The 11,149-nt window shown below is 35.4% G+C and overlaps 1 protein-coding gene and 1 non-coding gene across 2 annotated transcripts in view; both read right to left on the minus strand.

Moving 5' to 3' along the window:
* The window catches only part of LOC115415316 (DNA-binding protein RFX6-like), a 98,668-nt gene that overhangs the window by 35,719 nt on the left and 51,800 nt on the right, over nt 1–11,149 (minus strand).
* On the minus strand, nt 8,603–8,685 carry trnal-cag (transfer RNA leucine (anticodon CAG)). Its single transcript has one exon. It is a non-coding gene; the product is annotated as a tRNA-Leu (tRNA).

Below are 11,149 nucleotides of genomic sequence, written 5' to 3' on the forward strand. Positions count from 1 at the left end.
CAGAAGATAATAGAATAAATACTGGTAAATCAATTCCATCAAATCCATCAAAGGTGTTTTTATGTGTTTATATTGATTTATTTTATTATTATTTCCACTGCTGTGACATTAATTCATGAGACACTTGTTTTATCTTCAGTTAATGATGATTCTGCTAAATAAATAAATAAATAATAACTAATCCCTTTTTTTTTCAATTTTCTCTATTTTTTTCTATAATAACCTTTGACTTTACTGAATATCTACATGAACAGTGAATTGAATATAGGAAAATACCTGATTTGAACTGAAAAATGCCAAATACAGAAGATAATAGAATAAATCCATTAGAAGAAACATTCACTCAACTAAATAAAACTATTAATTCTTGTGTAAAAATTCAACCACAGCAGTTAAAGTGTTAAAACTACGGATAAAAATGTATTAGATTCTCCACTGAATGTGTTTTTATATGTTTATATTCAGTTATTTTATTATTATTTCCACTGCTGTGACATTAATTCATGAGACACTTGTTTTATCTTCAGTTAATGATAGATTTTGTTAAAAAAAAAAAAAAAAATCCTGTTTTTTTTTCAATTTTCTCTATTTTTTTTCTATAATAACCTTTGATTTTACTCTGAGCTTTAATGAACATCTACATGAACAGTGAATTAAATACAGGAAAATACCTGATTTTAACTGAAAAATGCAAAATACAGACAATAATCTAATAAATACTGATAAATTAATTCCATCAAATCCATCAAAGGTGTTTTATATGTTTATATTTGGTTATTTTATTGTTATTATCCACTGCTGTGACATTAATTAATGAGACACTTGTTTTATCTTCAGTTAATGATAGATTTTGCTAAAAAAAAAAAAAAAATCACTTTTTCTTTAGTTTTCTCTATTTTTACTCTGAGCTTTTACAAACATCTACCTGAACAGTGAATTAAATATAAGAAAATACCTGATTTGCAGTGAAAAAATGCTCACTAATGGTCTGATAAATGGTGCTAAAGGCCTGTAAATGCAGATTGGGGCAGAAGCAGTGGTGTGTGTTTCAGGTTAACGGGTGCCCTGTTGCATGATGGGAGCTGCTGCGGTCTGCTGTTACCACTGCAGGGTGAGCTGCGTCTGCTTCTTCTTGTCTTTGATGATCTGACTGATGCTCTTCCTGGACGTGGTCGTGGTGGCTTTGAGGCTCAGGTTGTAGTCCACCAGTCCTGGTCCTCCTCAGACGACGGCGTCTCGTTACCGTCCTCGGCCTCTGAGCAAAACACCGAAAGATTTTCAACACGTCAACCTTATGTTTGTGGTTCTGAAACAACTGCACGTGACATTTATGAGCAAAAGAAACATTTACATGCACTGTTTTTACACACACACACACACACACACACACACACACAAACACACACACACACACACACACACATGTTCATATGGTGTCTAGTCATATTATGTCTATTTTTATTTTATTAACCTTTTAGATTATTCTTATTTACGTTTTTGTTAAAATGTATTTTCTATTTCTGTTTTTATTCATATTGTTGCATTGACTGGAGTAGAAATAACAACAAAGGCGGTTTCCATTCTATTCTATTCTATTCTACTGTGTTTTATTCTATGCTATTCTAGTCTTTTCTATTTATCTCTATTCTATTCTATTCTATTCTATTCTATTCTATTCTATTCTATTCTATTCTAGTCTTTTCTATTCTATTCTACTGTGTTTTATCTATTCTATTGTGTTTTATTCTATGCTATTCTATTCTATTCTATTCTACTGTGTTTTATTCTATTCTACTGTGTTTTATTCTATTCTATTCTATTCTATTCTATTCTATTCTACTGTGTTTTATTCTATGCTATTCTAGTCTATTCTTTTCTATTGTGTTTTATTCTATGCTATTCTATTCTATTCTATTCTATTCTATTCTACTGTGTTTTATTCTATGCTATTCTAGTCTTTTCTATTCTATTCTATTCTATTCTACTGTGTTTTATTCTATTCTATTCTACTGTGTTTTATTCTGTGCTATTCTAGTCTTTTCTATTCTATTCTATTCTATTCTATTCTATTCTATTCTATTCTATTCTATTCTATTCTCTTCTATTCTACTGTGTTTTATTCTATGCTATTCTAGTCTATTCTTTTCTATTGTGTTCTATTCTATTCTATTCTATTCTATTCTATTCTATTCTATTTCTCTGTTAACAGATTTTCACACAGCAAACTCAAAAATGATGGTAAAGGACACATAAAACTACTTTTAATACTACTTTTTGGTCGTAATTCTATTTACATGTTAAATTTATGGATAATTTCCCTTTAATTTGGAGCCCAGGTATACTGAAAAAGATGATAAAACCTGCAGGAATGAGGCTAAACCAGCATATTATGTGAAAACAAAAAAGACGTTATTATTGTTTTTATTCCAAACAAAATAAAAGCTTTCACACTACAAATAAATGATGTTAATGAACCTTTTTGTCATTAAAAATCTTTTCTGATGACAGATTTTCAGGCAGCAAACTCAAAAATGAGGTAAAAAGACAAAAAAAATACTTCTTAATACTTACTTTTTGTTTATAATTCTATTTACATGTTAAATTTATGCATAATTTCCATTCATTTGCAGCCCAGGTATACTAAAAAAAGGTGATATAACCTGGAGGAATTAGGCTAAACCAGCCATATTATACAAAAAAATTTAAATAATCATCATTTTTTTCAAATTCTATTTTTCTGTTAACAGATTTACACACAGCACATTCAAAATAAGGTAAAAGACACATAAAACTACTTCTTAACCCTTTCATGCATGAATTATGAGAACCTTAATCAAGATTTTTTTCTTATTTTTTTTTACTATTCATCTTTAGGCATGGAAAAAAACAACAACAAAACTTTGATTTTTTTTTTTTTAATGAACCTATTTTTCATGGAGTTACAAAATATCCACTCAGCTGGACACCATGGATTTCATTTTAGAAGCGAAGAAACATGTATTTACTGATATACACTGGGAAAACTATGAGATAAAAACACTTTTAATGCTGCTAATCTGACGTTTTCTCACATTTTAACATACCTGCATGGAGATAATATGCAAAAAAAAAAAAAAAATTTTGTTTAAAAAAACAAAACAAAAGAATTACAGTCCAGTAACAATTGCCTTTTTTTTTTTTACACTCAAACATGTTAGTGCAGATCAGGTTTATCTAGAACAGCACAGTTACAGTAATGGTCTGAATGTCAGTGTACGGGAACATGCACTAGTGTTCACTGTGTCGGCTGATATGGAACTAAAACAACAAAACCCATGAATATACAAGAGAACAGCTGGAGAAGAACTGGACCACTGGAGTGACCACTGTGCATGAAAGGGTTCATACTTACTTTTTGCTCATATTCTAGTTACATGTCAGATTCAGCTAAAAAAAAAACACTGAAAAAATGTAGAATTGACATTATTTTTTGTCGAAGTTGTGAGTAAAGTTATTCTGTTATTATTTCATATTGATCTGAATGTGGCCTCTGAACTAGAATCAGTTTTTAGTTGTAGTTTCAGGTCTGATGAACAGTTTTAAAGACATGATTTATACCTGATTTAATGCCTGACTCGTCCTCCTGATGGACACGTCCGTTCACATCCTCTGGGGAGTTGCACAAAGTCTTGGTCAGAGCGTGGACGAGGAAGACGCCGTCCGCGGCCGAAGACTCACTGCTGCGTTTCATCGGCATAATGGAAAAAATAAAGATAAACAAACAACAAGACCAGAAACAGAAGGGAGAGGAAACCTGCTTTGAAACACACGCTGACGATCATTGGTCACACGCAACGGGAAACGAACGGAGGAAAAGCTGGAAGTCCGACCAGAGTGTGAGGGATGAAGCAGAGCTGATGACAGCACGGATATTTACAGAAGACTCAGGCCCAACAGCTGATTAATGATTAACAGAGAAACCCTCATCCATCTGTCTGTGCGTCTGTCCGTCCTGCAGTCAGCTGCTCTTTAACAAACACACACGCCAGCAAAAAGACCATCAGCACCAGGTCAAACTGGACCCAGGTCTGCTCCACCTGCTCAAGGGTTAATGTTCAGACAAAGCAGAGAGTCGGACGGTTCAGCAGAGACCTGAAGCATCTGATCTGAACCCTGGAATACCTGCTGATCCACTCATCTGATCAATACATGGAAATAATTGGTGTAAAATACAGTTTGTTATAGAGTTGGATCAATGACAGTAAAGGGAGACACTTGTCATTATTATTTGGTCATTTTTGCTTCATTTTTCTCAGTTTTAATAAAATAAATACCACATTTTTATGAACACCTGCATGATCAGTGAATTAAATATAGAACAATACCCACTTTTCAGGGAAAAAATGTAAAATACAGATGAAAATGTTATAGGAAATGTTAATAAATCCCTTAGAAAACGCAAAATGTAGAGGAAAAAATCCCTTAGAAGTTGCTACAAAAGCAGTTGTAGGTTCTTTATTATTTGGTTCAATATTTTGTGTAATTTTTCTCAGTTTTAATATAATAAACATCCCATTTTTATGAACACCTGCATGATCAGTGAAATTAATATAGGAAAACTTTAAAATACTGATGAAAATAGTATAATAAATGTGAATAAATCACTTAGAAAAGGTAAAATTAAGAGAAAAAATATGTGGAAGTTGCTACAAATCAGTGTAGGTCTTTAAAGTGTGAATCCAGACCTAAACAGACACCACAGACTTAAACCATCGGACTGATCTAACTGTTTAACACCTGTTGATTCACTAATCTGATCAATACATGGAAATAATTGGTGTAAAATACAGTTTGTTATAGAGTTGGATCAATGACAGTGGGTGGAGACATTTGTTTTGATGTTCAGTTCATTATATTCGGTCATTTTTGCTTCATTTTTCTCAGTTTTGATCCAAAACATGAACACCTACATGATTAATGACTTAAATATAGGGAAATACACACTGTTCAGGGGAAAAAATTGAAAATACAGATGAAAATATTATAATAAATGTTAATAAATCACTTAGAAAAGGTAAAATTAAGAGAAAATATCATTTGTATGTTGCTACAAAAGCAGTTGTCGTTCTTTAAAGTTGTGAATCCAGACATTAAAGTCGTATTGCAGTATTTTCAGTGCAGCATTAGCATATCTATATGTCTTAAATTTTAGAATATGTAATGTTAATACATTTTTACACTATTTTTACTTCTCAAAAACCTAAACAGACACCACAGACTAAACCATCTACTGATCTAAACTGTTTAACACCTGCTGATTCACTAATTCTTTCAATACATGTGAATAATTGGTGTAAAATACAGTTCTTCATCTTTTCATGGTCATCAGATATGACCCATGTGGACGTTCAGAGGCTCTGTAGTTACCATGGAAACACAGTCATCTTCTACAACATTGATTCAACAGTAAAACCTATGGAGTTGGATCAGTGACGGTGGATGGACACACTGGGGTTATACATTAAATAAAATTTACAGAAAAATAAATAAAAAACAGTACAAAATAATAATGTGAATAGAAAAGATAAAATAAGCATCAAAATGAACAAAAAGAGCAAAACTAATCAATAAAATGAACAAAAATAACAGTAAATCAACTAAATAATAAGAAACATGAAAAAATAAGGCGCAAACGGACCAAAAATGAAGGAAAATGTTCAGTTCATTATGAAAAAGTCACTTTTTCTCCAGTTTTCTGTTTTGATATATAACCTGTGAAACTTTAGTGAACATCTAGCCAACATGATCACTAAAAAGGGAAAACACCTGATTTTTACTGAAAAAAGCCAAATACAGAGGAGAATTTTAATCAGTTTAATTTGTCGTTTAATTGAGTTTTACTTGGAGGATCGAAAAACATCTGATGGATTATTCTAAATGTAAATGAAACTGATATAAAGTGATGACAGTTCATTTATGTCATTACATTGAGCTGAAGAAGCCAAGTCAAACACATATTTTATTATTTTATTTTAATTAATTTGTCTATTATATACACATCAGAAGTGTCTAATCAGTTTATTTTGTTAATTTAGGGTTTTAATGAGTTAAAAACACAACGGAATAACTGTAAATGTGAATGAAACTCTAATTTATCTTATTTTCTTGAGCTGAAGGAGCCACGTGATGTTTTATTTATTCAGTTTGTACAAATGAACCCAACCACTGGAGGGCGCTGTTGCACCATTTACTGGAGGCTGAATCCTGTGTCTGTTTGGAAAATGTGCAGTTTTATGGAGTTCATACAACAGGAGAATGTTCCAAACTGAGAAAACAGTCAGTACTGGATATTACAGAAGAAACACATGAAGTAAACAAATAAATAAACAAATAAATGAATGTAAAACCAATAACTGAGCCAAAACATGAGTTCAGTGAAGGTCATGAAAAAAACGTAGGACAAGACGTACAATAAAATTCATGTAGTTTTAGTAAATTTAATGAACCCTCCGGTGTCCTGTCCAGCTAGGCCCTCACTCAGCACCAGGTGTGCCTTTTTGGCACACCTGTGGAATAATGTCCAAAAAATTTCATACAGTTTGTTTTTAATTCTTTTACACTTTTTCTATTTCATCAACTTGAGCCGTAAATAAAAATACCAAATACTCAATAACTGCCACATTTTTAACCCTTTAAATGCTTGTTTGTTATGTAAACAAACCATTTTTTTGGATGCAAAAAACACAAAATATTATTTTTCAATATCCTACAGAAAAAGTGGATCACATATTAGATCTTTTCCTCCTGGCATATGTCACTGATTAACTCCAACATCAGTTAATTTGCATTTATTTTTGGCACTAGGTCAAATGTTCAAAATACTAGCATCTGTCACCAAGTGTGCATAAAATGCACACCTATAATAGGGATGGGAATCGAGAACTGGTTTTTTTGAGAACCGTTTCCCAGTACCTCGAGTCCTTGGAATCATTTGCCTGCTTAAACATTCTGACTTCGTTGTACATGTGCGATGACGTCACACGTACACTGGATTGTTTTGGTCAGAACGAAGACAACATGGAGTTGAGTAGGGATGGGAACCGTTAAGAATTTAACGATTCCGATTCCATTATCGATATCACTTATCAATCCGATTCCTTATTGATTCTCATTGGGTGAGGGAATAACAGAGTACAAACAGGTGTGTTTGCATGAACTGTTTTATATTTCCATCTGCACAGAAAATAGAACATATACAGTATGAACTAATAATAAGAACAGATGACGACGGGCCCGGTTCGGGGGGGGGGGGGCAGAAACTACAGACTCTTTACTAATTCCTCTATTGCTGCATTTCTACTACGTGGAACCGGTTTGATTCGGCTCGTCTCCCATTGTTGGTCACTCATTTCCTTTCCCTTCTTACCTTCAGAAACTTGTATTTGAGGAGTTACGACGTTTGTTGCCCACACCAGAACCAGAACCGGCCTGGTGTTCACTCTGCCGCTACATTCACAAGCACCGCTAAGAAGAGAATCAAATATGTGACATTCCTGTAAATGAGTCACATGCTGTGGACAAATGTTTGAACAGACTGGAGGGACTCCACCTTTAGAAGAAATGGAAGCTTTGACAGTGTTCCAGTGGACCTGGTCTGGTCTGTTTAGACCTGGTCTGGTCTGTTTAGACCTGGTCTGGTCTGTTTAGACCTGGTTGGTCTGTTTGGACCTGGTCTAGTCTGTTTGGACCTGGTGTGGTGTTTAGACCTGGTCTGTTTAGACCTGGTCTGGTCTGTTTGGACCTGGTCTAGTCTGTTTGGACCTGGTGTGGTCTGTTTGGACCTGGTCTAGTCTGTTTGGACCTGGTGTGGTCTGTTTAGACCTGGTCTGGTCTGTTTAGACCTGTCTGGTCTGTTTGGACCTGGTCTGGTCTGTTTGGACCTGGTCTAGTCTGTTTGGACCTGGTGTGGTCTGTTTGGACCTGGTCTAGTCTGTTTGGACCTGGCGTGGTCTGTTTGGACCTGGTCTGGTCTGTTTAGACCTGGTCTGGTCTGTTTGGACCTGGTGTGGTCTGTTTGGACCTGGTCTGGTCTGTTTGGACCTGGTGTGGTCTGTTTGGACCTGGTCTAGTCTGTTTAGACCTGGTCTAGTCTGTTTAGACCTGGTCTAGTCTGTTTGGACCTGGTGTGGTCTGTTTAGACCTGGTGTGGTCTGTTTAGACCTGGTCTGGTCTGTTTAGACCTGGTCTGGTCTGTTTGGACCTGGTCTAGTCTGTTTAGACCGGTTCTGCCTCAACTCCATGTTGTCTTCGTTCTGACCAAAACAATGCAGCGTACGTGTGACGTCATCACACATGCACAACGAAGGCAGAACCGTTAAACAGGCAAACGATTCCAAGGAATCGAGCTACTGGGAACCGGTTCTCAAAAAGAACCGGTTCTCCATTCCCATCCCTCGTGCTGAGGCAGAAAAAGTCCAAACAGACACCAGCTGCACTTTATTTATTTATTTAAAGTGTGAAAAATAACATGAAGTTTTTTAACAGGCAGTGCACACTGTGCCTAACAGGCGGACCCAGACTGCAGAGGATTCAGCTCAATAATAAACTGAAGACAAAACACTGCTGTCAGAAGTGGGATTCGAACCCACGCCTCCAGGGGAGACTGCGACCTGAACGCAGCGCCTTAGACCGCTCGGCCATCCTGACACATACGGCCCATGAACGCACCACTGTAAATAAACCTGATGGAACCCGCATCAGCTGATCAGTACAGAATACAAACAGACTCACGCGCATTTTCACCCAGACGGGTTTTCTGCTTTAAAACACGTGTCGTAACGAAAGTGACCAAATACAGACAGAAGAGTCCAACCTCCAAAACAGAAGCTTTTCCGTCTGAAAACACACCGTCCATGGACCTCCGACATAATTAGAGAACTTATTAATCAACGAACTAATTAAAACTGCACCTGGCTGCACGTGAAATAAACAATCTGATCAGTTCAAGACACGTGCGGCAGTGTCCGGTGTTTGCGACAGGCAGAGCCCATTTACGGCAGCTCTCCACTCCTGTCTTCCTGTGGTTAAAAACGCGTGAATTTTAATGTTTTTCTTTTCTATAATGAACGAAATACAAAGTGAAAGTTAGAACTAGACTGTTTTTTTAACTTTCTTTTTTTCTTCAACTTTATAAACAACATTTGAGTTTACAGTTCAACATTTTAAACAAACAAGATGTCAAAAGGGAAAAGCATTTGAACATAAGTTTAAGAAATAATGCATAGATTTAAAAATACAAAGCATAATTATAAATAATAGTAAAAAAAAGTAAATAAATAAAAAATAATAATTCTGAGAACAGAAGTCAAAGAACACTCCATGCACAAGAAGTACACACACTGCAGGGGTTATTTCATTAAACACATGAAATGAAAGAAAGTCACCACAATAGTGACGTCCCAGAGTAGGAATAAAACCAGCTGTTTCATACCACAGACCGACCTGATGACATGAAAACAAAGCCATCCGTCTTTCTTCATGAAGTGGAGAATGATTCCTGTTGGAAGTGCCACAGTTCAGTGGCACTCCTCTGCACATGCTCTGGGAACGTCCCAAAATCCAGGAATACTGGTGTTCGGTTCACACTGTAGCGGAGAAAGTTTCTGGTCAGGACGTTCCCTTTACCAACAGGCTGTATGTGCCAGGGGATCCCTCTGTTTGGAGGTTTTTACCCTCCTCTGCTGCACAGTGGGTCCAACTGCCATCATGCTGGGGAGAAAACTCTTAGAAAGGGAGTGGAAGGCTCCATCGGCTCCAACTCTCTCCCAGTGGTATGTTTGTCTTGGTCATTTGGCAGCATTTGAAAGATTATCTTATAGACTGTTAAACAGATGATTAGAATGACAAATGGGCCCTGCACAGGTCAATGACGTTTCCAGCTCAAGAATGTAAACTGGACTTAGTGATAAAGTAATGACTGTTGTAACCGTGTGTATTTGTATTATTGGCATTGTTGTTTTATTATTATTATTATTATTATTATTATATTAGTTTCATCTGGTCGGGGAATGTCCACGTCTTCAGTATACTGGCACTGATAACTGGCATAAGGCGTGGAAATGTCCAACATGTATGGCCTAAAACCCTTTTTTTTTCTGTTTTTTTTTTTTTTTTTTTTTTTTTTTCTGTTTTTTTATTCTTTTGCTCTTTCTTTACTTCTTTTCATATAAAAGAAAAATTCAATAAAGATCAAGTCATAAAAAAAATGAGGTGGGAGATCGCAGAAAGTTGAACCTGTGACTCTGTAAACTCGATCAAGTACCTGTCTTCCATGTGCAAAGTATGTCTTGTTGTAATATCAAAGCAGTCACCTAGACTGCAAAACCAGTCTACCTACGGTACAAATAAAGTAACCTGGAACCTTGAGCTCCAAAACACATCAGTGTTAAAGCTCCCAGCCCATCCAGGCCAGAGCAGAATTTAGACTTTTTCAGCTCATAATTCTGAGTTACCACAGGGACTTTTTCCCCAGTACTGGAAACGGTCTTCCATACGTAGGAAGCTCATAATTATGAGATAAAAGTCGAAATTACAGGGTAAAAAGACAAATTATGAGACAAAATGTCGAAATAACAAAATAAAAAGTCAAAATTCTAAGATTAAAAGTCATAATTATGAGATAAAAAGTCATAATTATGAGATTTTTAAAAAGTCATGAGATAAAATAACAGTCAGGTGGAACTGAGTCGACTAACGTTACTTTCTTTGCAGCTCGGATATTTAACAAACACTTTAAACACAATATATTCAACAAGTTTAGAGCAACAGAGCTGAAGCCCTAACATCAGATTAATACATTTTGAAGACTTTAAATGCAGATTTGTAAATTCAAGACTTCTAAGACCGCGCGGGAACCCTGGGTTTGTCTCTTGACCTAATTCTTAAAAATTTGCAGTTAAATTAATTTGTACGACGGCGTATTAGGACCACATACGAAAAAAAAAATGCTTGTCACCACGAGAATAAAGTCGTTATTTAATGAGAATAAAGTCATAGTTTTAAAAAAGTCTATTTAATGAGATTAAAGTCGCTAATTAATGAGAATAGTCGTTAATTAATGAGAATAGTCATTATTTAACGAGATAAAGTCGTACTTTTATGAGATTAAACT

The sequence above is a fragment of the Sphaeramia orbicularis genome, chromosome 24 (genome assembly GCF_902148855.1).
Source record: "Sphaeramia orbicularis chromosome 24, fSphaOr1.1, whole genome shotgun sequence".
Classification (NCBI taxonomy): Eukaryota; Metazoa; Chordata; class Actinopteri; order Kurtiformes; family Apogonidae; genus Sphaeramia; species Sphaeramia orbicularis.